This window comes from Trachemys scripta, chromosome 8 (genome assembly GCF_013100865.1).
Source record: "Trachemys scripta elegans isolate TJP31775 chromosome 8, CAS_Tse_1.0, whole genome shotgun sequence".
Taxonomy (NCBI): Eukaryota; Metazoa; Chordata; order Testudines; family Emydidae; genus Trachemys; species Trachemys scripta.
The window spans coordinates 14,660,757-14,685,679 of record NC_048305.1 but is presented as its reverse complement, the minus strand read 5'-3'; the positions used below and the strand labels follow the sequence as shown (position 1 = coordinate 14,685,679).

Here is a 24,923-nt window from a genome sequence, read left to right as displayed (position 1 = left end):
GCCACCTAAATAAGTGGCCTGATTATTGGTGCTATTGAATACTCACAGCCCTGCTGAAGTTAACAGAAGCTGCTCAGCAGTTCTGAAATCAGGCCACTTGTTTAGGGGCCTGTAGGGAGTCGGTGTGGCTCCCCGTCGCCCCGGAGAGGGAAGAGCCCATCGGAGGCCGCAGTGGGCAGAGTCAGGGAGCCCTGAGCCTGCCCCTCAGAGGGTCAGGCGGCGACCTGGAAGCATAAAGACTGGCCCTCAGAACTCAGTCAGGCCCCAGCCGCGAAGAGACCAGACATCTCCAGCCTAGCTCGGGGCGGGGAAACCTCCGCGACCCGGGGCGGCCGCCAAGAGCCGCCGGGCCTGCCCTGCTCCCGCTACCCAGTGGAGCCGCCGAGCCTGCCCTACACCCACTACCCGGAGGAGTTGCCGGACTTGCCGAACGACGCCTGGCCGGACGAACCCATGGTCCAGGACCCCGCCCTGAGGCCGACACCAGCCCCCAGGTAGGCCCAGATGGGGAGAGTGGAAGTAGCCCTGGGGCAGCCGACCCCAGTCTGGCTGCAGCATTACCGGAGCCTATGTCAGTGTGTTGCAGCCAGGATCCCCACTGACTAAGCAGCGGGCCTTCTGCCGCTGCTAGGGCCCTGGGCTGGGACGCAGTGGAGTAGGAGGGCCTATCTCCCAGGCCTGGGCTGGGACGCAGTGGAGTGGGAGGGCCCCCTCTCCCAGGCCTGTCGTGGCTTAGGTTATACTGTTGCTCAGCCCTGACTGAGGGCCAGAGCGCCTGTCCCAGTGTTTGTTGCCCCACTCTGACCGAGGGCCTGGGCTGAAATACCTTTTACTGTTGCTCAGCCCCAACTGAGGGTCTGAGCACTGACATAACGTTGTTGTCCGCCTGAAGCTAGGGTCAGGCTTATTGTGCCCCTCAGGACAGCAAGGACCGCCGGGGAAACCCTGCCGCCAGACAGAGTGCCCAGCCCTGGTGGGTAGTGAGTCGGTGTGGCTCCCCGTCACCCCGGAGAGGGTCGAGCCCCGGCAAACTCTTGTACATGGCCTAAGTAGGGATTTAGGTGCTTGAGATGAAGCACCTATGTTTGAAAATGTTGGCCCCAAGACCTTATTTTCAGAAGGCTTGAACACAAATAGCTTACTGTCTTCAACTGGCGCTGTGGGTGATCAACACTTCTGAAGTGAAGTGGGCTGTCTTAAGTGAGGCACCTAAAAACACTGACACCAAAAACTACTGATGAAACTCTAACCCCCCTGTGTCTCAGCTCCCTCATTCAGAAAGATGAAATTATTATATACTGGACCTTGCAGGAGTGCTGAGAGACACAATTCATTCACAGCTACCAAGGCCAGAAGGGACCATTGTGATCACCCAGTCTGACCTCCTGTATAACACGGGCCATAGAACTCCCCCAAAATCATTCATGTTTTTAAAAGGGGGGGTTGATATCATCATACGGGACATACTTTTCAATTGTATAGTATTTTTATTATTATTTTAGCAGGAAGCAGCAGTCACCTTGTGACCTTCCACTTCCAACTCTCATCCCCCAGACTTGGGGAATAAGCAACCCAAAGCAACTCCCTAACCTGATTCAGGTAAGAAGAGAACCTATGCTAATTCCTAAGCTATGTAGCACTGGAAGCAGATGAAGTGCATCTATCATAACATGCAAAGGGCGCAAGCAAAATGCAGATTCTTTTTGTGTCCTGCAAGATTCCCTTGAATATAGTGAATGCATATTACCGTGGAGATAATGACGTGCCACTCAGCTATGATAGAGCATACCTTGCTGACTCTAGTATTTGTAGTTTCTTATATTTGGATCAAAGCGGGACTGATTGCAAACTAAGTAGTGTGAAGGTTTTCAAATCCCCAGATTCTGTTGAAAACACATTTGAAGTTTATGAACACACAGGCGTTTGTACAGTGCCAGCAGCACTCGTTAAATAAACACATTCCTGGGACAGAGTCCATTTCATGAATACGGCAGGATCACTTCAAATACAGAAACAGACTGAGGGAGTCGTGCCACAACACACAGGCCACTTCAGCGGCCAACTTCTCACCTAGGAAATCCCACTTTTAGGCTTTTGCAGCAGTCAAAGTGAAATCTGGCTACCTGCCTGCAACATCTGTGCAAAGTATTGCATCAGCACTTCCCCTAACAAGTGCAAGTTCATGACACTAGTTCCACTTGTTTTCACACACAGTCAGTTTTACTGATAACCTAGCAACAGTTACACCTATCAGGGAAGGGAGAGAGAGAGAGAGATACTTCTTATGAAGAACTTAAGATGTTTCTCATAGCAATGGTACATGAACACATTTTGCTGTGGTTATTAGAGGGAATCATCCTACCTGATAGGTCTGTCACACAACAAGCACTACCATCATATATAGGCATACCCAGTGTAATGCACAAACGGGGGGAAGCTAGGAGTTACTCCACCTAATTCACCTGCAGGGCCCAATCCCATAGGCGTGCTCAGAGCTTACCTACTAGATCTAGCCCCAAGAGGGGAACTTACACAAAACAGCTGAAGAAGATGAGGAGTAGGAGGCCCTCCTTCAAACTTGTAGCCCAGTTGTTAAGGTTCTCACTAAGGTGACCAGGTGTCTGGTTGTGGACTGGAACACCTGGTCAAAAAGGGATTCTGGCGGCTCCGTCAGCACTGCTGACCAGGCCATTGACTGTCTGGTTGGTGGCGCTGTCAATCCGTGCAGCAGGGCTGGCAGGCTCCCTGCTAGCCACCGCGCTACTCCTGGGTCAGGAAGCTGTCTGCATGTCCAGCTCATAGCCTTAGGGGCGGCCAGGGGGGTCTCCCCATCCCACCCCACACACTTCCATTGCCCCATCACTGTATCCCTCCCTGTCCCAACCCCCCTGCACTCCCATCCCCCTCACTGCATCCCTCTCCATCCCACCCTCCATCCCCTGTCACTGCATCCCTCCCTGTCCCAATCCCCCCGCACTCCCATCCCGTCATTGAATTCTTCCCTGTCCCAATCCCCCTACACTCCTCTGCCCCAATCCCCCACATCCCCATCCCCCTCACTGCATCCCTCCCCATCCCACCCCCCCCACACTCCCATCACCCTATCATTGCATCCCTCCCTGTCCCAAACCCCCTGCATTCCCATCCCTCTCACTGCATCCCTCCTCCATCCTGTCCTGCCCCCCACGCCTACCCATCCCAGCCCTGTACCCCTTACAGCGCTCTCCCACCCATCCTCTCCATCTCTCAGAGCCGCCACCCCTATGTCCCTGACCTCACAGCCCTGCACCCATTCACCTCCATACATTGCTACACTCCCATTATGTCCCTATACACCCCTTTGCCCCCAACATCCGCATGCATCTGTAGCCTTCTGCCTCCCCCTGCATCCCCATTCGCCCCACATACCCCCCCCAAACCCTCTCCTCTCTCCTTCACTGCCCCCTCCCACTCCCACCCTGCTCTCGTCCTTGGCCTCTTTCCCTCCCCATCCTCTCTCCTTCACTCCCACCCCATCTTTTCCCCTCCAGACCACAGCAGCCCCTGGAAAAGTGTATGAAAGTGTCTCTGTGTAGGCAAGAGTGTGCATGCATTCATTGTATATGTGTAAGAGACTGTGTATCTTTGTGTAGGGAGATGTGTGTATTGCTGCATGTGTGTATACCTGTGTGAATAAAATTTGCCATCTAACTCTGACTTTTATTCCTTTTGCTGGCTTGCACACACAAAAATTGATGACATAAAATATGTGTGTATTCATTTCATAACAAGTTTTTAAAAGAGAAGGGAACTCTAAAAGAAATGTATTATTTCTTAAACAGTGAATGTTGTTGACTAGGAATTGCAGAAGGGCCAATATATAACACATTTCTCCCCACCTTTGTCTAGCTCCTTATAAACTCTTTATTGCAGACTCTTTCTTTTTAGGTGTATGTCCAGCACCTACCACCCTCGAGCCCTGATCTTAGTTGGGGTCTCTAGGCACTAAACAACAATTGTAATATTAAATAATGTTGAAATATGTGTTAGTGCATGCTAGATGTGTACACATGAATACATGTGTGTATCTGCACATAAGTGTGGGAGACTGTTTCTACAGATTTATTTATATAGGTATCTGGACAGGTGTGCATTTCTGAGGTTGTGCTCTATGGATTTGTATTTAGGCTTCAAGAGTGGGCCTTTAATGGACCCATTGCAGCTGTGATAATGTGTGGTCCTAATTCCACACATAAAATTACAATAACTTTAGTGAACAAAAAACTTGGAGCTGGTCACAAAAAATGGGAAAAGGGGTGGGAAAGAATCGTGGAAACCTTTGTGAAATTTCATTTTTTTTTTTGCTATTTGCTGCCAGCTCTAGCATTCTGTAACAAATAAAACCTGAACTTAGCATAAAACATCTGTCTAAACAATAAATATGCCCATTTGGGCCTTGCAGTGAAAATGAGCACGTAAGAGAGGGTGGGGGAGAGCAAGTGATGGAGGGAAGGGGGATGGAGTGAGCAGGGGCGGGGGCCTCAGGGAAGAGACGGGGCAGTGAACAGGGCTAGGGTGTTTGGTTTCTGGAATTAGAAACTTAGCAATCCTAGTTCTCACCTGGGATACAGGAGACCCCAGTTCAAGTGTCCATCCCTCCCCCGCAAAGGGAAGAAGGAATTTGACCCGGGATATGCCACCTCTCCAGTGAGTGCCCTAAACACTGAGCTATGGGCTATTCTGTGGGGCTCCCTCAGTCTCTCCTGTTGAAACTACTTTGGATAAAGAATTAAAGAATTATTAGGCCAGAGGGAGAGAGAAAGCATGATAATGACTCTGGAACCTGGTGGTTAGAGCACTCACCTGGGTGGTCCAGGACCCAGTCCCTCTGTTCCAATGACTTTTAAAAATTATTTATTCAGTGTAACAGCATACACAGGAGAGAATGAGGAAGCCCCACCTTAGAATATTCTGTAGCACTGTGATTAGGGCACACATCAGAGAGGTGGCAGATACCTCTTTAAATCCCTTCTCCCCCTCAGGTGTCCTGCATTCCAGGTGAGCACCCTAACCACTGAGCTAAAAGCTAGGAGGGTCCCTCCCCGCCCCTTGCTAAAACAGCATAGGCATCTTAACACCAAGAGAAGGTTTGCAGCTGAGAATCCCAAGCACAGGGAGGTGCCTCCCTGCACATCTGAGTTAGGCACCTATCTCTGAGAGGGGTGGGTCTTAGCACAACCCCCTCAACATGGCTTCTCCCATTGGCTGGTTTAGGCGAGGAGCTGTCTAGCATGTTGTCTTTTGTGAATCCCATTCAGAAGCATCTCTCTCTCCCCATTTATGCTATAGGCTTTGTGAATCACAGTGATTTTCTAAGCACCTAAAAGTTAAGTATGCCAAGGCCCAGCATCACTGCGCCGCAGTTCCTCTGGAATCTAGCCCTTAGAGGATATGAAACCCTCCTGCTTCAGGGTACAAGCCAACCACTAGCTAATAAGGGTCAGGAAGAAACTTTCCTTATAGACAGGATATTTCATAACTGCCTACTGCAGGGTTTCCTGCCCCTTCCCCTGAAGCAGCTGGTACTGGCTGCTACAGATAGGATACTGGACAAGAAGGATCATTATTCTGATCCAGCCTGGCAATTCCCACATTGCAAGATAAATTGGATAGATGCTTATGTATCCATCTTCCCCCTCCACCCCCCCCCCCCATATATACGTGTGTCTTTTGCAATGTTACATAACATCCTGCCTGGCCAGTACTTACTCTCAAAAGTAGTCCCACTGTGCTCACCCCATGAGTAAAGGATCCATAATCTAGTTCTCTATTAATAGCCAAGGATTTAGTATTTCAGTTCTCATTGCTTTGGCTACGGTGTCCCTCCTTTTATATAGTTAATGGATACTCCTTACCCACACATTTCTACCGTCACTGTATTTTTTAAAGGGATACCGTTTGTTAACTCTGGATTCATTCCGGATTCTGGGAAGACTGTCTAAATAGAAGATTTTAACAATGCCAGAATTGCTTCAGAAGTTCTAGAAATGCCATTATTCCAGGAGGGGTTTACATCAGGGCTGAAATGTACCACTGTGCCATGGACTAACATAAAGCTTATACACCACTTAAGTCTCATTTTGAGGATGTAAGTGGTTCATAGATCTTGTAAACTCTGCCCAGGGGTGAATTCCACTCACGAGAGCATATAAGAACAATGCAACACACAACTGATGAGAGGGAACTGAAAACCATAGCTTTGAGATTCAATGAAAATCCAGAAAAATGTGGAGATAGGGCTGTCTCTGCAGAAAGGCTCAAGCGTCTACTTTCCCTACAGGACATGTCATTTATTCTGTTTCCTGAGACTTTGCGAAGGCTTGCTTAATATCAGATACCTTATTATCCCATGTGTTAGGATTAGAGTTATTCTGATAACTACACAAAAAAAAGTGAGGAAAAAACATGCAATCAATTTATGCCACTTGAACGGCTAGCTACATAGATGCCAGTGAGGCCAGTCTCATGAGTCAATGATGCTGTGAAAGAGTCTTCTCCCTTGTGGTGAGGTGTGGTGTAGCAGCTCCCGGCCTCCTCCTCCTTTGCCGCTCCCTGTTTGGCCCACACCAGCCAGGTCACTTTTAATGCTGCCCCTTCTGGGGGAACCCAAGTCCAGCACATCAGTGGCCTGGCAGCATCACACCCGAGGTTTGTCCCAACTTCAAGGATTTGGTGCCCATCAGTCCTTGGCTCTAGGTTCTTCCTATCTCCACCCTAAGTGGGCCAGTAGGGGAACCCAGGCAAGCCCTCTGCTCTGGGTTCCAGCCCAGGGACCCTGCATGGAACAGAGGAGGTCTGTTTGTTCAGACTCCCGAGCTGTGTCCCAGGGCTGCTTCTTACCATAGCCTGCAGCTAGGCCTGTCTGCCCTGGCTGACTCTTCTGCCAGTCCCAAAATAAAGGGGAGCCAAACTAGTTATGAGACACTAAAAAGCTCCTGTCCCAGACCTAACTGCCCCAAGGAGGCTCCAACACTGTGTCGTCTCTATTTAGGTTCTAGCTCCAGCTGATCCTTCCTTCCAGGCAGCATCAAGCCAGTCTCTGGTGAGGCTCTAGCCCGGGCCAGACTTCCCTTTGTAGAACTAATCACTCTTCCTACCAGCCACGGCTGAGTGGGCTTTTCTTCATTTATCTCTCTCCCAGCATGACAACTTGCACAGGTGTAATGGCCAGGGTGGGGCTGATTGGGACCACACCCTCTCATTAACCCCTTCCTGGTCAGTGTGAGGTCTGCGTGCCCATCCCAGATACGACCAAGACTTCTGCCTTCCGGGGGCACTATTGTGGGTAAATAAGCAAGCATAAAAGGAAAAAGAATTTTTAAAAATGATGAAGGAAAAGGAAACTTTCTGCAGTGGTTAAAGCACAGGGTAAAAGGAAATCTGCCACAATTCACAATTCTCTGTTCTGTACTTTCCTTCTCCGTAAAATGGGAATATTAATACTCGCCTATTTCACAGGGTTGTACTTACCATTACCATTTATAGAGTACCCTGAGCGCCTCAGACAAAAGCAGCCTCCGCTATGCAACAATAAAAAACAAAGATTATAAGCAATTTAGAACAGAAAGACACACTAGGGAATCATACGGAGCTCTAATTCTAGTGCTACCATCAGGATTATTTGCAGGATTCCCTTGTAGGCAATGCACCTTTCAGGTTCATAGCACATCTCAAAGGTTCATGGTGTGACCTTCTTTTAAATAGATACTTGAAACATACTTGAACTGGAAGGGTAAAGTGTTCAACTTAAAAAACAAGTGTTCCATTAACACGAAAAGGAAGGAAGCAACAGCTAATCACTCTTAAGGTTGCCCAACTCAATACATATACTGCTGTTTACTGTGTTACAGCGCTGTATAGTGATGTAACTGGAGGGCTCTATTTTCCCATCACTGCCTGAGAGTCACATTCACTCATGTTAATGTTACTCACACTTGTAGAGTCTGAGAGAGAAGAGAAGAGAAGAGAAGAGAAGAGTGAGTCTAGGCACAAAAAAAAGGCCATTTCAGGATCACTATAAATAAAGGGGAAATGAAACTAAATCATAGTAAATAAAGTTGTGCAAATATCTGCTGTAGCAAAACAGTAGAAGCATAAAGCACCAAGTCAAGAAAGCTATGGCAAACAGCCCCTTCTAATTCAAATACTTCCCTCTTCAATAGTGTTCACAACTTTGTATGCTTCTTAAAGTGGGTTTGATTTAGCAACATGGTCCAATTCAGGAAAGGTCTCAACTCCATTTTTGGGTGTATTTTATAGCACATAGACATCTAAGTACTTTTCAGAGATGTAGTCAAGCATTCAACAGCTAAGTGCTATTAGCCTCCAATTAACTGTGCCTGCCATTTTTTTGTGGGTCCAAGAATGGGAAGCTATTGGGCTCTATAGCTCTTAAAATTGCTCTTTGCGGTGGGCTAGGGCTGGTCAAAAACTTTCCATCAAAACTGCCTTTCCTGAGAAAACTGAGGTTTTAATTAAAAAAAAATTTTTTTTGAGGCAAGTTTCTGCTTTTCAAGGAAATTTTCACTTTTCATCCAAAATATTTTTTCAATTAAATGTTGACATTTTCTGCAATACAATATTGACAGACAGGGTTTTTTTTTTTTTTTTTTAAGTTTTTGTCAAAAAAAACAAATTCAGGAAAATAAAACATTTTCTCAGCAGCTGTAGTATGTATGTCTATGAAATATGCAGACCGTGGGACTCCCAGTTCTTCACACGTTATTTTCATATGTAGCCAAAAGCTGCAGAACACTAAATGAACAATAACAACAGTGCTAGTAATTCATACGGTAGAACCTCGGAGTTACAAACTGACTAGTCAACCACACTCCTTATTTGGAACCAGAGATATGCAATCAGGCAGCAGCAGAGACACACCAAAAAAAAAAAAGCAAATATAGAACAGTGCTGTGTGAAACATAAACTACTAAAAATACAACAGGAAAGTTTAAAAAAAGATTTGACAAGGTAAGGAAATTGTTTCTGTACTTGTTTCATTTAAATTAAGATGATTAAATGCAACATTTTTCTTCTGCATAGTAAAGTTTCAAAACTGTATAAAGGCAACGTTCAGTTGTAAACTTTTTAAAGAACAACCATAACATTCTGTTCAGAGTTCTGAACATTTCAGAGTTCTGACCAACCGCCATTCCCAAGGTGTTCATAACTCTGAGGTTCTACTGTATTTAAAATACTATGAAAATCATTTATGTATGAAACAATTTTAATTAAGTAATGCACAGCAACTTAACTAGGATTACCATATTTGAACATTGAAAAAAGAGGACACTCTCCAGGGGCCCCCACCCTTTCCCTGCTCCCATTCCAACCCTCCCCCAAAGTCCCCCATTTTATTATAGGTTTCAGAGTAGCAGCCGTGTTAGTCTGTATCCGCAAAAAGAACAGGAGTACTTGTGGCACCTTAGAGATTAACAAATTTGTTAGTCTCTAAGGTGCCACAAGTACTCCTGTTCATTTTATTATAGTAATGTATACTATATATTTTTAATAGGTTAAACTCCTGAGACGGCTGTTCAAATAATAATATTATCCATGTAATCCAAACAACAGGCTTTTCAACTAAAGGTCAGAGGAACAAATCCTGGATTACAAATTTGCAATGCAACACGAGGCAGACAAGTCACTGCCAACTAGGTATTCTTAGGAGAGAGATCTACAGGACAAAAATAAGCAATTGCCTGTCTTCTACTACAGCTTCCTTTTGCCCTGGAGGTGAATGCTCTTTAAACTGAATGGGCCCTAAAATCTGAGATATGGAATTTTCCTCTTTAACCCCTTTCAGTTTGCCTAGTGCAAACTCTGATACATTTAGACAAAATTAAAGTGACTGAATTTCGTGTGACCTTCAGTCCTTGTTCAAAGAAAGCAAACAAACTATCACAAGACTGCGAATTCAGCGATCATATAGTAAGCAGCAATAATCTTTGAACTTCATATGGTCTTTGATCTTCCCCTCGAGTCTGCAAAAGCCATTTTTAAATGGGTGATCACCTATGAGGTCTTTGAGAGGAGCTACAGCTAAGCATGAAAGTAGCAATTTAGGATTCTCTATATCCACATTATATAGCCATCCAGGTAGGAAGCAGGGTGTAGCCACAGTGGGGCCTGGGCTACATCCACTGTTTAAGTATATAAATTTGTTAACCGCCTGTTTTAAAAATAAATACTTATTAAAGGGATGTACAGGGGTGATATTCAATGTATTTGGAGTTTTAATTGTTTTTAATCATTTACAATATAAATGATTTACTGAGATGTCAGACTATAGGTCATTGCCCATCCAACATAGGTTGGGGCCCACCTAAATTTCTATTCTTAGCTACATCACTGGTAGGAAGCTATATACATTAGGGTTACCATACGTCTGGATTTTCCCGGACATGTCCAGCTTTCTGGTCCTCAAATCCCTGTCCGGGAGGAAATTCCAAAAAGCCAGGCATGTCTGGGAAAATAGGGCGGGGTCGTGGGGCTTGGATCCAGGCTGGAGCCACTGGGGCCGGAGCCAGAGACGCTGGGGCCGGCGGTGCTTGGCTGGAACCGGGGCCTGAGCCAGGCCGGAGCCGCTGGGACTGGCGCTGAGGGTGCTCGGCCGGCGCCGCTTGGCCGGGTCCAGGGCCGGGGCCGGGCCAGAGCTGCTCGGCCGGAACCGGGGGCCGAGCCGAGCCAGGGCAGAGCTGCTGGGACCGGGGCTGGGGGTGCTCGGCCACTGGGTTGCCGGCTGGAGTCGCCGGGGCCGGGGGGGGGGGGGGCGGAGCCGCTCGGCCGGAACTGGGGCTGGCGCCCCAGGGCCTGAGCCGAGCCGGGCCGGGCAGGGCAGGAGACACCGGGGCCAGGGCCACTCGGCCAGTGGGGCTGGACTGGGCCACGCCTCCTTGCGCCCCCCCACCCCAGCCCCAGCTTACCTGCTGCCTGCATTTGATTCGCGGGAAGCAGGGGAGGGGGAGGACCAGGGGGGCGGAGCGTTCAGGGGAGGGGGCAGAGTTGGGGCGGGGACTTTGGGGGAAGGGGCAGAGTTGGGGCAGGGCTGGGGGCAGAGTTGGGGCTGGGCCGGGTCCCCATGGAGTGTCCTCTTTTTGTTTTTTTAAAATATGGTAACCCTAATATACATCTTGAGTTGAACTCTGTTCTTCACCACCTAGACCTGGGGGACCAACATAGTTAAATGACCATGTACTGTATGGCTTTGCAGTTATTCCATATTTGTGCCTCTTTTTAACCAGTCTCTTTCAGTTCAGAATAGCAGATCAGTGAATGGAGCTGTCCAAAATTTGGGACCATTAGGGGTATTCATCCAAGATGGAACGCAAATTCAGACTGACCAAAATCCACTGACATTGAGAGTTAAACCATTGCCAGCCCTCTCAACTAGACCATGTCTACACTGAGAATTTTGGCGAATTCTCTCCCGCCACTGGTGTAGCTCCATTGTTAGTATAGACTGGGTACAGGTGCTTTTTCCACTGTGTGGTCTAGACCTGCTCAGAGCGATGACTCAGAGAACTGTAAGTGCAGCAATGATATCAGAATCTGTAGTTTTTCCAAAGGAATGGGAACGAAAAATAATGGAGACGTACAAACCTTTGCACGGCTTTTGTAAGGCTGGCAAAAAGGCTGGTTGAAAAATAAAAGAATAATTTCTCAATTTCAAAAGTTTAAAGTTGTGTGTGTTCTGCCTTTGTTTTTTATATTTTCAAAAACCGCTCATGAAATATTTTTCAAGTCAATTTTTGAAAATGGAAATTTCCCCTCAACTTTTCAAAAATGATGGGGGAAAACCCAAAAGGAAAGATGAAAAAGGAAAAACAAAGGAGGCAAAACCAAACACTCAACAATGATAAATGAAAAATTCTGAGAAAAATGTTAATAGAAAAAGTTGAAACCCTGAATTTTATTTTTATTTAATAAGCCATTTTTCAACAATAAAAGTCTAATTAAGTTGACCAGCTCTGTGCTGCTATTATTTGGAAACAGGACAAAGCTAGAATCCTGGGGCCACATTTGGAGTTGTACCCATTTGTGTCAGCAGAGCATTTGGCCTTTGGATGAAAAAGCAGTTGGAACAATGGCATGAAGACTAGTTGGCCATCAGTTGCATGTCTAGGTTTTGGCTGCAAGAAGCCCACTACAGTCAATGGAAAGCACATAGTTAAAATCCCACACTGTTCTGAAATTTTACAATACGAGACCCCAACCCCATTAGAAACTGAGAGCCTATTGAAACTCTTCTCAATGCCCGCCACATTTGCATCACGCAGCAAGCAAACTAGAGCACAGCCAACTGCAACTGGGGAGGCTGGTTATATTCTGGTTTGGGAATATCTGTGTTGCATCTGCTAGAGTGCTCAGGAAATTCTGCTGATACAGGCCAGAAAACTAGTCTGATGTGTAACAGCGGTCCAATCAGACAGGGCTGTAGCCTGAAACCAATGTGCCTCTGTTCATGGACGACGAGCCAAGCCCAGGAGAACATCCGGAGTCACGTCAGATAATTGTACTGCTCTTATGGGTTTGGGATAGGGCTTTTATGCTCAGCTTCATTAACCCAGGAATTATTTGCCTTCTCTACCCAAGGCAAACTCCTTAGCTGGTCTGTAGTTTAGCTCTGCCTTCCAATTTTCTGCTTTCCTGTGATTTCCTGGAAACGTAAACTATGTTTGCCAGCCTGATAATACAAAATTTACAGGAGATCTATGGCTAGGTGACCCAGCCTACCTGACTCCAAAGATAACACGATACTATATAATTTAATCTTTAACTTACACATTTAAAGGAACAGCAAATACTTTTCTTCTAGAAGGCCTTTCACAGCAGCCAACTATGTCACTGCCTGCTGCCTGACCACAGTTTAGTTTGTTCTTTGAAATCACATGATTTGCTGTCAGGGTGTCAAGTTACTGTTTTATTCACATTATCTAAGTTCATGTAGTCATGGTTATAAAAAAGAGAGCTACTAGGAGCATGGTTCTACCAGATACTGCCAAACTCAGAAGAGAGAGACGGAGAGCGTTTGTACGAGAGAGAGAGCGCCACACATCCACTCATAGTTATTATTTTAAAATGCTTATTTTTCCACATGGTCATTGTCACAGTTATATTTCTTCAAAGGATAATTAAAGAAAGCTCCGTGGCATTATTAGCTATTTCAGGAATAGTAAGGGCGAGTAGCTTTATCCTGGGAATAGGAACCAAGAACACTAATGTTCTAATCCCAGCACTATCACCAGCTTGTTCTGTTGTCTTGGGCCAGTCACCAATGGTGTGCCTCAGCTTATTCATCTGTAAAATGGGGATAATAATTCTTGCCTGCCTACCCAGGGTGTTGCAAACAGAAATGTGTGTAAATAAGTCCTAAATATTATTCCTATTTCTGTTTCCAGGCAGGAGTCCAGTGTGATGATGCATTTTGAGACAAAGGCAATGGCAGCATTTGGACACACGAGAAAGCAGGAGGCTTGGGAAATCTAGGTCTGCAACAGGTATCTTGAGTGGCTTAGACAAGTCATCTACTCCTGTGCATCAGTCCCCTGCCTGTAAAGTGGGGGTGATAATACTGTCCTTCCTCAGAGAAGTGTTGTGGGATAAATTCACTGATATTTGTGCAGGGCTCAGATACTCATCACCAAGAGTCTATGGCGGGGGTTTCCAAACTTCATTGCACCACAACCCCCTTCTGACAACAGAAATTGCTACATGACCCCAGGAGTGTGGGGGGGGAGGGCAAAGCCGAAGCCCAAGGGCTTCAGCCCCAGGCAGGGGGCCTGTAACCTGAGCCCCTCCACCTAGGGCTGAAGCTCAAGGTTCAGTCCTGGGTTGTGGGGCACGGGGGGCTTCAGCAAGTCCAACACCAGCCCTGGCCACCCCATTAAAATGGGGTTGTGACCCACTTTGGGGTCCCAACCCACAGTTTGAGAACTGCTGGTCTATGGAGATAGGGCCATATGCATAGATAGATATTAGAGCTGGTCAGGAATTCTCCATCAACGTGTGTTTTGAACAGGAAATGCAATTTCCACAAAATCAACATTTTCCATGGGCACAGCTGTGGTACCTCATGGGAGTCCCAGGATCATGGTGCATCATGGAAGATGTACAGTCTAGACCAGTGGTTCTCAAAGCCGGTGAGCCGCATGTTCAAGGAAAGTCCCTGGCGGGCCGGGCCGGTTTGTTTACCTGCCGCATCTGCAGATTCGGCCGATTGTGGCTCCCACTGGACGCGGTTCGCTGCTCCAGGCCAATGGGGGCTGTTGGAAGGGAGGCCAGCACATTCCTCGGTCCACGCCGCTTCCCGCAGCCCCCATTGGCCTGGAGCGGCGAACCGCGGCCAGTGTGAGCCGCGATCGGCCGAACCTGTGGACGCGGCAGGTAAACAAACCGTCCCGACCCGCCAGGGGGTTTCCCTGACCAAGCGGCAGCCCTAGTTTGAGAACCACTGGTCTAGACCACAGAAGAGAATGGGGATATGTGGCACCTGACCTACAACTCCCATGAGGCACCACAGCAGCTCAAGGTGACATAGATTAATACTGAACCAAGCCGAAATGAAACGTTTTGACATTGCTGTATCATAGTTTTTCTGAACTTTCTATTCCAAAAGAAAAGAAAAATTGATATTTCTACTATTCATCCCACTGCATGAAAACACATTTGAATATCATTCCCCATGGGATAGAAATTCCAATTTTTGACTAGCTCTCATAGCTCTAATAACACTGTTAAATTAACTAATTAAGACATAATACTCTGGCCAGTGTAGCTGGCTCTACACTGGCTGGTGATCGCACCCGGCCAGAAGGATTTCCCTGGTAACTGAATGCACTCCTGCATTCACACCCTACACATTATTGTAAAGATATTTGTACAAAATATGCCTTGTGAGCTATCATTTGAAAACTAACAACTCACTGGTCAATATGGTGAAATGTACATAGCAATATGGTGTGTAAAGTTATGAAATCCCCCATGTCTGATGTTAAAGGCATGTTCACACTCATGTAGCCCCAATTAGGTAGAACTGGTCAAACAAACCTGTCTTAAACAAAGGGATGTGTGTTTACCTTAATTGGCAAATAAGCTGTAATGAATCCTCAAACAGCAAGAGCACGAAGAAAGAAGACAAAAAAAATTTGCATTTCAGCATACACAGGTGAAAAGAAACAGCATAACACTTCTTCCTCATTAGACTTCATGTCTCCTTGCTCTCAGCTGGAAAGAACTTTATCTAGAGGTCACTCTCAGAACAATGCATTTCAAAGGGTGATTGAACTATAAAAGTGAGGGCAAAAAAACCCCAAGTTATCTCTCCTTCTCTTTTCTACTAAGAAAACAGAAAAAAAAAATGGCTGTTGAGCAGATCCTGGCCTGAGGATTTGGTCGGCATTGTCCTGAAAACCTGTGGTAAGAACATCAGCTTAAACCAAATCTAGTTTGTTAAGTTTAGTACTAGGAAGTATTTTATTTTCATTTTCTTGTAACCATTTCTGACTTTAATGCCTTGTACTCAGTTAAAATCTCTTTGAATTTAAATAAACTTGTTCTATTGTTTAATCAAAACTAATCCACTATTGTGAATTGTTTGGGTAATTCCATTTGAGGTGGCACGCTGTAGTACCTTGATTCCCTTAGAGGGGCAATGGATTTAATATATCTGGACTAAGAGAGATGGACGGTGTTAAACCTGTTTTTCAGGAGAATCGGAGACTGAGAGTGCATTGGGGTCACCGTGCATAGGGTCACCCACGCTGGGAAGCCAGAGTGTGACCGGAGAGCTAGCAGGCTGTTTGCGAGCAGCCCAGGTGGGAGCTCCAACAGCAAAGCATTGGGAGACACCCAAGATTGCAGGGCAGGGGGTGACACAGCTCCTCACTGATCTGGATTGCATCCCATTATGTCATAGCTCCACACCAGGGCAATTCCCCATCTGGCTAGTTAAGCTGGCTTTAAGCTATTCTGCACTACTGCCTTTACAAGGGATAGGGTCTGGCCCAACATATCTGTCTGTCTACACACACTCAGTCTCTCCCCACTCCTGCCCCCCCCCAATCCTGTAAGGCTGGTTTGACTAGTACTCTGTAGCTTTCCTCCCTTGTCAGGGGCTAGTCACAGTTATAGTCCTCACACTTCCCAGGGCCACTCCTCCTCCCATTGAAGCTAGCAACAAAACTCCCATTGGCTTGAGTAGTGCGAGGGCATGCTGCCTGCTCACGGACAACCACCAAGAGTATGGTCAGTTTCTTCAAGGCAGGAGAGGAGAGCGGGGCCACAGCCACGTATACACTCGTACTGAGCATGCTCACAGGCAGGGCTTAGATGTGCTTGGTGCCGCACATTTTTGAAGGGCCTAACTTTGGCCTGTGGTCATCACAGCTGAGGGCATACACTCAGGTCAGGAGCATCAGCCATGGGAGGTCCTGTTAGGGAAATGTGTGTCCCCGCACTAGCAGCAAAGAGTAGCCAAACAGCCACACTTTGGCCTGCATTTGGAGGACACAGTGTGTTTCAATCACTAAGTGTTTCTCAAACAGCTATTATTCCAAACATTAGCGCTACCACCAGTCAGAACCTTTTCTATGGTTGATTCACTTATTATGGCTTCATCTCCCTGTTGTCATGGAAGCTGCTCTGAGAAATGGTCGCCAGTAAAGGAAACCAAGCAAGTTCACAACATAAAAGCCAAACCAAACAGAACTCAGCTCTAGAGTTGAGAAGCAGCAATCAGATGTGCTCTCTGGGGGCCATGATCCTTCCGCTACGCCAGACACGTAACACAGCAGCGCTCTGGCTCTCACCCCAATCCCAGGCTCAAAATGGCCTGACAGCCATGGCAGCAGCGCAAACAATCTGTTCTCCAATGCGCCAGAGGTTTGTATTGTTTTGTATTGCTATTTGTTTTGTGCCAGCACCAAGAGGCAGGGATCGGGGCCCTGTTATGCTAGGCCCGGTACACACACAGAACAGAAAGCCAATGCCTGCCCCAAAGAGCTTGCAGTCTCAGTGAACACAGCTGGGGACAAACTGACTTCACCATCATTTCAGTAACTGTGGTTAATACCTGCTCCAACCAGCTGACCTGGGCTGAGCCCCATTTGTTACCACCAGGGTTTTTGCCGCCCAAGCAGCGGGGAAAAAAAAAAAAGCCACGATCGCAATTGCGATCAGCGGCACTCCGGCGGCAGCTCCACCGCGCCGCTTTCTTCTTTGGTGGGAATTCGGCGACAAGTGCTTCCCTCCAAGAGGGACTCGCCGCCGAATTGCCGCTGAACAGCCCGACGTGCCGCCCCTTCCCCTTGGCCGCCCCAAGCATCTGCTTGCTGGGCTGGTGCCTGGAGCCGGCCCTGTTTACCACCAACCCACATGTTTCCCAATGCAAACCAGCCTTTTCTCAGTGTCTGTAGGCCCACTCACTCCAGCAGCTTCTTTCTGAAGATCTGAATCGCATTGAGCAGGTTGATTTTATTTGTACAGTAACTCCTCACTTAAAGTCATCCCGGTTAAGATTGTTTCATTGTTACATTGCTGATCAATTAGGGAACATGCTCGTTTAAAATTGCAGTGCTCCCTTCTAACGTTGTTTGGCAGCCGCCTGCTTTGTCCACTGCTTGCAGGAAGAGCAGCCCGGTGGAGCTAGCTGGTGGGGGCTTGGAACCAGGGTGGACTGGCAGCCCCCTATCAGCTCCCCGCTCCCCTAAGTTCCCTGAACTGCCTGCAGTTCAGCTATGTCCCGCCCCCCACTGCCATGTGCTGCTCCTGCCCTCTGCCTTGGAGCTGCTCCTGCTTGCTGTGCGGGGGGAGGGAAGGAAGAGGGGGGCTAATGTCAGGGTGTCCCCCTCCCTCCTGATCCTGCACCCCGCTTACCCCATCTTCCATAGAGCAGGGCTCAGGATGGAGGGAGCTTGCAGCAGCTGCCCTCTCAGCAAGCTGATCTAATTAACAAGGCAGTGTACTTAAGGGAAATGTGCATATCTCCCTCCATTCCTGCTGCCTTGTGTAGAGAGAGAATTAACCCTTGAGGGCTTAGCCAAGTGCTAGTTCATCATTTAGCAATAAGGGAAATATCCCACCCTCTGACTCCTCCACCTCAGCCAAGCTTCACAATCATCATCACTGTGTACCAGTATTAAATTGTTTGTTTAAAACTTATACTGTGTGTATAATATATTAGGGTTACCATATTTCAATACTGCAAAAAGAGGACACTCCACGGGCCCCGCCCCCTGCCCCAACTCCACCCCTTCCCCAAAGTCCCCGCCCCAACTCCACCCCCTATGGTGACCAGATCACCCAGGTCAAATATCGGGATGCGGGGGGTGGAGCAGAGCAAAAAAAAAACAACTCCCCCCCATTCCTCCTCCCTCCGCAAGTGCTGGAGGGAGGCCCGGGAGACACAGGGAGAGCGCGGGGCCAGGGTGAGTGAGTCTGGCCTGGCCCCGAGCGCAGGCAGGACTCAGGCAGTACCTGGAGGGAGAGTAGGGGGGCGGCCCGCGGGGCCAGGTGGCGGCTGTTCGTTCTCCCCACCTGGGCAGACGGACTCGGAAGCAGCCGCTGCTGCAGTTCCCACTGCTGTGGGGGGAGGAAGCGGCCAAGAACGTGGTGCTCGGTGGCTGCGGCTCTGGTGCCCAGGCCCGAACCCTCTGAGCCCGGGCCTGCTGCGGGGATCCAGCAGCGCGCACGCTGCGCCCAGCCCCTGGCCAGTCGCGTCTGGGCTGGCTGCCCAGCTGGTGCAATCCCGCGGGCAGCCCCAAGGCGGAGGCATCGGCAGCCCCGTTCATTCCCCTGGAGGACCTGAGCGGGACGGGGGGGCTGGGGCCTGCTGCCCCCACTCCGGGGCTGCCCGCAGGATTGCACCAGCTGGGTCCCCGCAGCAGGCCCGGGCTCAGGGGGTTCACGCCCCGGGCACCAGAGCCGCAGCTGCTGAGCGCCACATGCTTGGCCACTTCCCCGCACGGCAGTGGGAGCTGCAGCAGCGGCTGCTCCCGAGTCCAGCTGCCCAGGTGAGGAGAACGAACAGCCGCAGCCTGGCCCCTGCGGGGAAGTTGCTTCGGCCCCCGCCGCGGTGGAGAGCGGCGGGAGCCGGGAAAGTTGGAGCCTGGGGAGGAGGCGGTCCCCTTACCATGTCTCCCTATTTTCCCGGACATGTCCTGCTTTTTGGAAATTCCTCCCGGACGGGGATTTGAGGACCAAAAAGCCGGACATATCCGGGAAAATCCGGACGTATGGTAACCCTACCTGACAGGAGAGGGTGTTTAGGGCTGGCTCTGGACAATGCCCAGCCAGGCTGAAGTTGCAGCTTACATGGGAACTGGTTCTTTGTTTCAGTGCAAGGAGGTGCAGAGGCAAAAGTTCAAATCAGTGAAGTTAAGCAGAACCTTTTGCTCGTGGCTGGCTGGCTTCATCTGCAAAGCACTGTGCAGACACAGGCCTTGATTTATCCCCTGGTCCTGGCAGCTTCTGTCCCGGGCGACCCAGATGTGGAGCCCCTCCCAGGGATGGAAAGTCCACCTGGGGATTGGGGCAGTAGTAGGACAAGGTGCTTGCAACCTTAGCAGCCGCACAGTGGATGGGGCTGATCAATGAGGAGGTACTTCTGCTCCCAGTCACTGCAGCAGCCGGGGCAGCCTGGGCTTGGGGCCTCTCCCAGCTCCAGCAAGGGGTTGGGGCAGCCCAGGCTGGGGACTTCCATCCTTCCTCCCCTGCTCCAGCGAGGACTCAAGAATTCCACGCACCCCTCCCCAACGGCCGAGGCAGCCCAGGCTCCGAGTAGGCAGGGAATTGACTGTCTTCCACCCCAGCCGAGGCAGCCCGGGATGGGGACTTCTGCCCTGCCCTGCAGCCCTGTCCTCCTGCTGCCCCAAGCTCCTACTGTGGCTCCCCGGGCTTCCTCCTCCAGCCCGGGATGGGGACTTCTGCCCTGCCCTGCAGCCCTGTCCTCCTGCTGCCCCAAGCTCCTACCGCAGCTCCCCGGGCTTCCTCAACCTGCGTCTCCTGGGGGCTTCCGCTCCTGCTGGCTGCTGCCAGGGCAGCGTGGGCTCAAGAATTCCACCCCCATTCCCCTTCCAATCCCTCTCCCAACAGCTGAGACAGCCCAGAAGCTCCAGACTTCTGCTCCCTGCTGCTGCCCGGGTTTGTAGGTTCTGCATCTTCCTCCTCGCCCAGCAAAATGAGGGACATGTTGATCTATTTAAAAATTCCTCCTGGATGGCAATTTAAGATCTAAAAATCTGGACATGTCCGGGAAAATCCGGACATATGGTAACCCTAAATATATATATATTATAGTCTTTTGTCTGGTGAAAAAAATTTCTCTGGAACCTAACCCCCTCATTTACATTAATTCTTATGAGGAAATTGGATTTGCTTAACATCATTTCACTTAAAGTCGCATTTTTCAGGAACATAACTACAACGTTCAGTGAGGAGTTACTGTACCCTATCGAGCTGCAGTGGCAATCATTTCTGATTTGGGAACAGCTCGGTGCCTATCTATACAGTTTGCTGAGTAAGAGAACCACAGATCAAAGTTAAGTCATGTTTTCGAAGACTCACAGAGGCTCTATATTGCCCTAGCTCCATATGCACAAAGGTCCCTACACAGGAATAAATAGCAAGTTGTAGCATGACAAAGCCAGCAGGATGCAGGAAAGGAATTCAGCAAATAGAAACACACACACTTTGAAAAAGTATCCAGCTTAAACTTGTGGTAGAGCTGTTTAGGTCACAACATTCTTCTTTCTTTTCAAAACATGCCAAACAAAGGCTAAGCTAATTATAGCTAATGTACCGGTCACAAACTGAGCGCATAGGAGGGAGACTGCTCCTAGCATTCCCTAAAGAGCAATGGTTAATCCTATCCCCAGGCAAAAACAAATAAAAAAAACAACCTTCCATTAAACTGAAGTTAGGCTTGTAAATACATATTAATTATTTCAAACAGCACTTCCGAGAATACTGTTGCTCTCAAAAACAGCCCTAGAGATCATAGAATCATAGAATAGCAGGGTTGGAAGGGACCTCAGGAGGTCATCTAGTCCAACCCCCTGCTCAAAGCAGGACCAATTCCCAACTAAATCATCCCAGCCAGGGCTTTGTCAAGCCTGACCTTAAAAACCTCTAAGGAAGGAGATTCCACCACCTCCCTCGGTAACCCATTCCAGTGCTTCACCACCCTCCTAGTGAAAAAGTTTTTCCTAATATCCAACCTAGACCTCCCCCACTGCAACTTGAGACCATTCCTCCTTGTTGTGTCATCTGGTACCACTACGAACAGTCTAGATCCATCCTCTTTGGAACCCACTTTCAGGTAGTTGAAAGCAGCTATCAAATCCCCCCTCATTCTTCTCTTCTGCATACTAAACAATCCCAGTTCCCTCAGCCTCTCCTCATAAGTCATGTGCTCCATCCCCCTAATCATTTTTGTTGCCCTCTGCTGGACTCTCTCCAATTTCTCCACATCCTTCTTGTAGTGTGGGGCCCAAAACTGGACACAATGTCAAATAGAGAGTTATTCAACTGTAAGGCTACACTTAGATGAAAGTCAGTGGGAGAAATCCTGGCTCCATTGATGTCAAAACTCCCATAGACTTCAATGAGGCCAGGATTTCACTCCAAATTTGTTGGGCCTCAAACCAGTTTGGAATCTCAGAATATTATTACTGGGATGTCCCAGAGGCTATAAAGATTCCAGGGACGGAACGTGGCTGCTCTAATACCCTTCCATGAGAGAGACGTTCCTGAGCTACCAAACTCAGCTGTAGCAATAATGCCTCACATTAGCAGGTGGGACTCCTTGATTTAAAATGCTCCCTGCCCCAGTGCTATGGACATGCTGCCTAAGAGTGCTGTGACTGCTCCAGACTCCAGTGGGGAAATTGAAAAAGGAAGTAGAGCTTGCTGACATTGAAGTACATGTTGCAGACTTGAGACAACTTGCCTCCGCTCATGCCCTGGGAATAAATTTTCCCAGCAGTTTCTCCAGTGACATTCTAGAATGCATTTGGAGGCTGTCACTTTAAGTTATTCAGCGGGTTAAGATGCAGACTCTGGTAGATCCCAGCACAGGGACAACAAAGGAAAAGTGACCTTGCAAAAACTGAGATGGGGGCTGAGATTCTAACATTTCCAAAGGTAGGTTTCTAGAGCTAGGCTCCTAAGCCCACACTGAAGTCTCCATCAACCCTGAACCCTTAAGCACAGGCTTCTCATTTTGCATACCTCCCAGGAAGTAAAAATAGACCAAAACAGCCACAAGAAATCATGCACCGGTTTATAACGGTGTGCTTTTTAGCATATATTGGCAAAACTTAAAAATAGTCAAAGCTGCTGTGTATAAAACATTCACACAGCCCAACATTAAAAAAGGGATTCAAAGAACAATGTCACAGACTGGCAGTGTAAAAAGTCCCTTGGGCTTTTCTTTCCAAATCAGGCATAAATCAATTGCCAGCCATCCCTATTATCCAGGTAAATACACAGACGCGTCCCACTAAAGCAGCTTTTAAAGTCTATTTAGCGAAAGCAATTCCCGACCACACATCCCATGTGTGTGGCACTGACTGAATAGGTTACATTTTTACCCAGCACAAGCTGTTTTTATTAACGTGGAGAAAAGGCAAGCATCTAAGAATTCATTCATACACTGCAGCTCTGGAGTAAGCAAAGATTCTTTTCAAGGGGTGATGGGAGATCTTTTGGGGAAGAAGTAACCCTGCCCATCCTGCAGAGTGGCAGGGTGTGCCTCCCACATTCATGCCTGTATTGCAGACTTGTGCACATATTACTTTTATTAACCGCAATGCTTGTTTAGAGGAAGGTGATGCAACAGCTACATGGGTACATGCTTCTGAAAAGAGGTGCTCAGAAATCTGATGTTTGCTGCTCAGTTTGCTAACCCCCTGGTCTGTGGCTTTTGATAGCTGCTCAGGTGTAAAAGCATCGGGGAGCAAAAAGTAGTGTGTCTGCGTGGAGCTGCAGAGGGAGGGAGAACCATCACTGCCGCATACGCCCCTGGTCCCTAACCCTGTGCAAGCCCTTCAATGGGGACTGAGCTCTGGGAAGAACAAAGGATGGTCCTTTTCCTCTGCATCATTTCTTCCCTGTTGCACTTTCCCTGCAGGGGTTCTGGCGTAAGCTAATTCTGACCCAATCAGCATTAACAAATGCTGGTTCCTCCACTCCTCAGTTAAACATCCTCCTCCTGCAAAGGGCTTTGGGGTAGCAGCAGTTGGGGAGAACTTGCAGGAGTTGTGCTGCCCTGGGACACAGGAGGGGGCGGGATGGCCTTGTGTATCAGCAACTGAGCCATTTTCTTATTTCATGGAGTGGGGGTAACACTGCTTCCCCCCAGGAAGTGATTGAACAGAATTGTCCAGTCCATGGAAATAAACCATGTAAGGGACCATTTGGTCTTCTATGTTTTATAGCTTCAGTGACCAACCTCCTCTTGCAAGGTCGTAAGTTCCAGCCTTGTGGGCAGTACTTGGTACTGGCCTGCTCCCTGGCCATAACCTTTAACAACTACCCATTGTTTTCAATTGCAGCAGCACAACTAAATCAAATTTAAACCCACAACAAGGGAATGGATTTAAATCAAAGCACAAAATGCCTCTAAATCAGTAATAAGAATTTATGAGATAAAGAGGAATTGGGAAATGCAAATTCAAATAGCCGAGTTGGACCCTCAAAAATTGGTTGAAGACAGATACTAACGGACCTCTAGCAACAGATTCACTATTAAACCCCAGTACATTCGAAGCCAGGCAGGTCTATTCGTGCGAGGCAAGCTGCTGGAATATTGATCCGAAGCAGTATTTCTTCTAGGACATAAAGCAGTACATTAAAGTTCAAATCAACAGGGTTAATATATGCCTCAACTATCTATTGTAAACCGTGTGCAAGATGGAGAGAGTAGAGGGCAATTCTTTGAAAGTCACTTGGCAGACACACCGCACTTCCATAAACAATGGGATAATAGTGTCAATAATGGAACTTTTCCACCGAACAGCCTCCTGGGAAGCTATTATCCTTATCGCCAACTGGGAATCATTAACCCTACAACTGAAAGTTCAGCTTCATGCAGGTTGGAACGTAGTCAATGGAGCTAGACAATACCTACTTTTCCCACATTCAGATATTTAGAGTTCACTTCTCAGAAGGTTGAAGCCTAAGGTCTGTGTTAGTTTAAGCACATGCAGTTGCATGGCGACTCAGTTAGTGTCATTGTCCATGCCAGAGGGGCTAAGTATCCATTTGCACACACAAATGCATGATTTGCATTAGCAGTTCTGTGGTGATCTGGACTCAGGTGTATGTGACCTCCCATTGAGTTCAACGGGAACTATGTCCACCCAAGGGCAGAATTTGGTGACAGACAGGACTGGACATTAATATGGATAGAGTCACACTAGCAAGGATGAAAAAGCAAACAAACAAAACAAACAACGCTCTCCCCTCTCCACCACCATCACCAAGAGTTTTGGAAGGGCTATAAACTAGAGCTCATCGGACAATGACTATTCCCTCTGGTGGAAATTTCCACTGGAACAAAAACTAATCTTTTGAATGTTTTCACCAAATCAGAATTGTGTCAAATGCCTGTTTTTGGATCGAAACCGGCATGTGCGCACATGTCCATGCAGTCGCTGGTGGTTAGGGCACTGGTCTGGGAGAATCTGCCAGATTCAGAGCATCTCTAACTTACATGCACACAACAATCGCTTTACGCTCCACTGAAATACAGCCACCTCTGGGGAGAAACATGGCAGCGTTGAACAGTTGACAGCAATGCTACACAATGGCTTTGGACAGGAAGTGAAGAGTACCACATTTAGTTGCCTCTACAGAGGAAATTTTAGGTGGACAGTATACAATTA

At 48.0% G+C, this 24,923-nt stretch overlaps 2 long non-coding RNA genes across 3 annotated transcripts in view; one reads left to right on the top strand and one right to left on the bottom strand.

Moving 5' to 3' along the window:
- Window positions 1-24,923, bottom strand: part of LOC117881912 — a 78,598-nt gene that overhangs the window by 40,549 nt on the left and 13,126 nt on the right. The window lies entirely within an intron of this gene.
- LOC117881913 lies at window positions 8,956-13,538 on the top strand. Its single transcript, XR_004646890.1, has 2 exons — window positions 8,956-9,009; window positions 13,440-13,538. It is a non-coding gene; the product is annotated as an uncharacterized LOC117881913 (long non-coding RNA).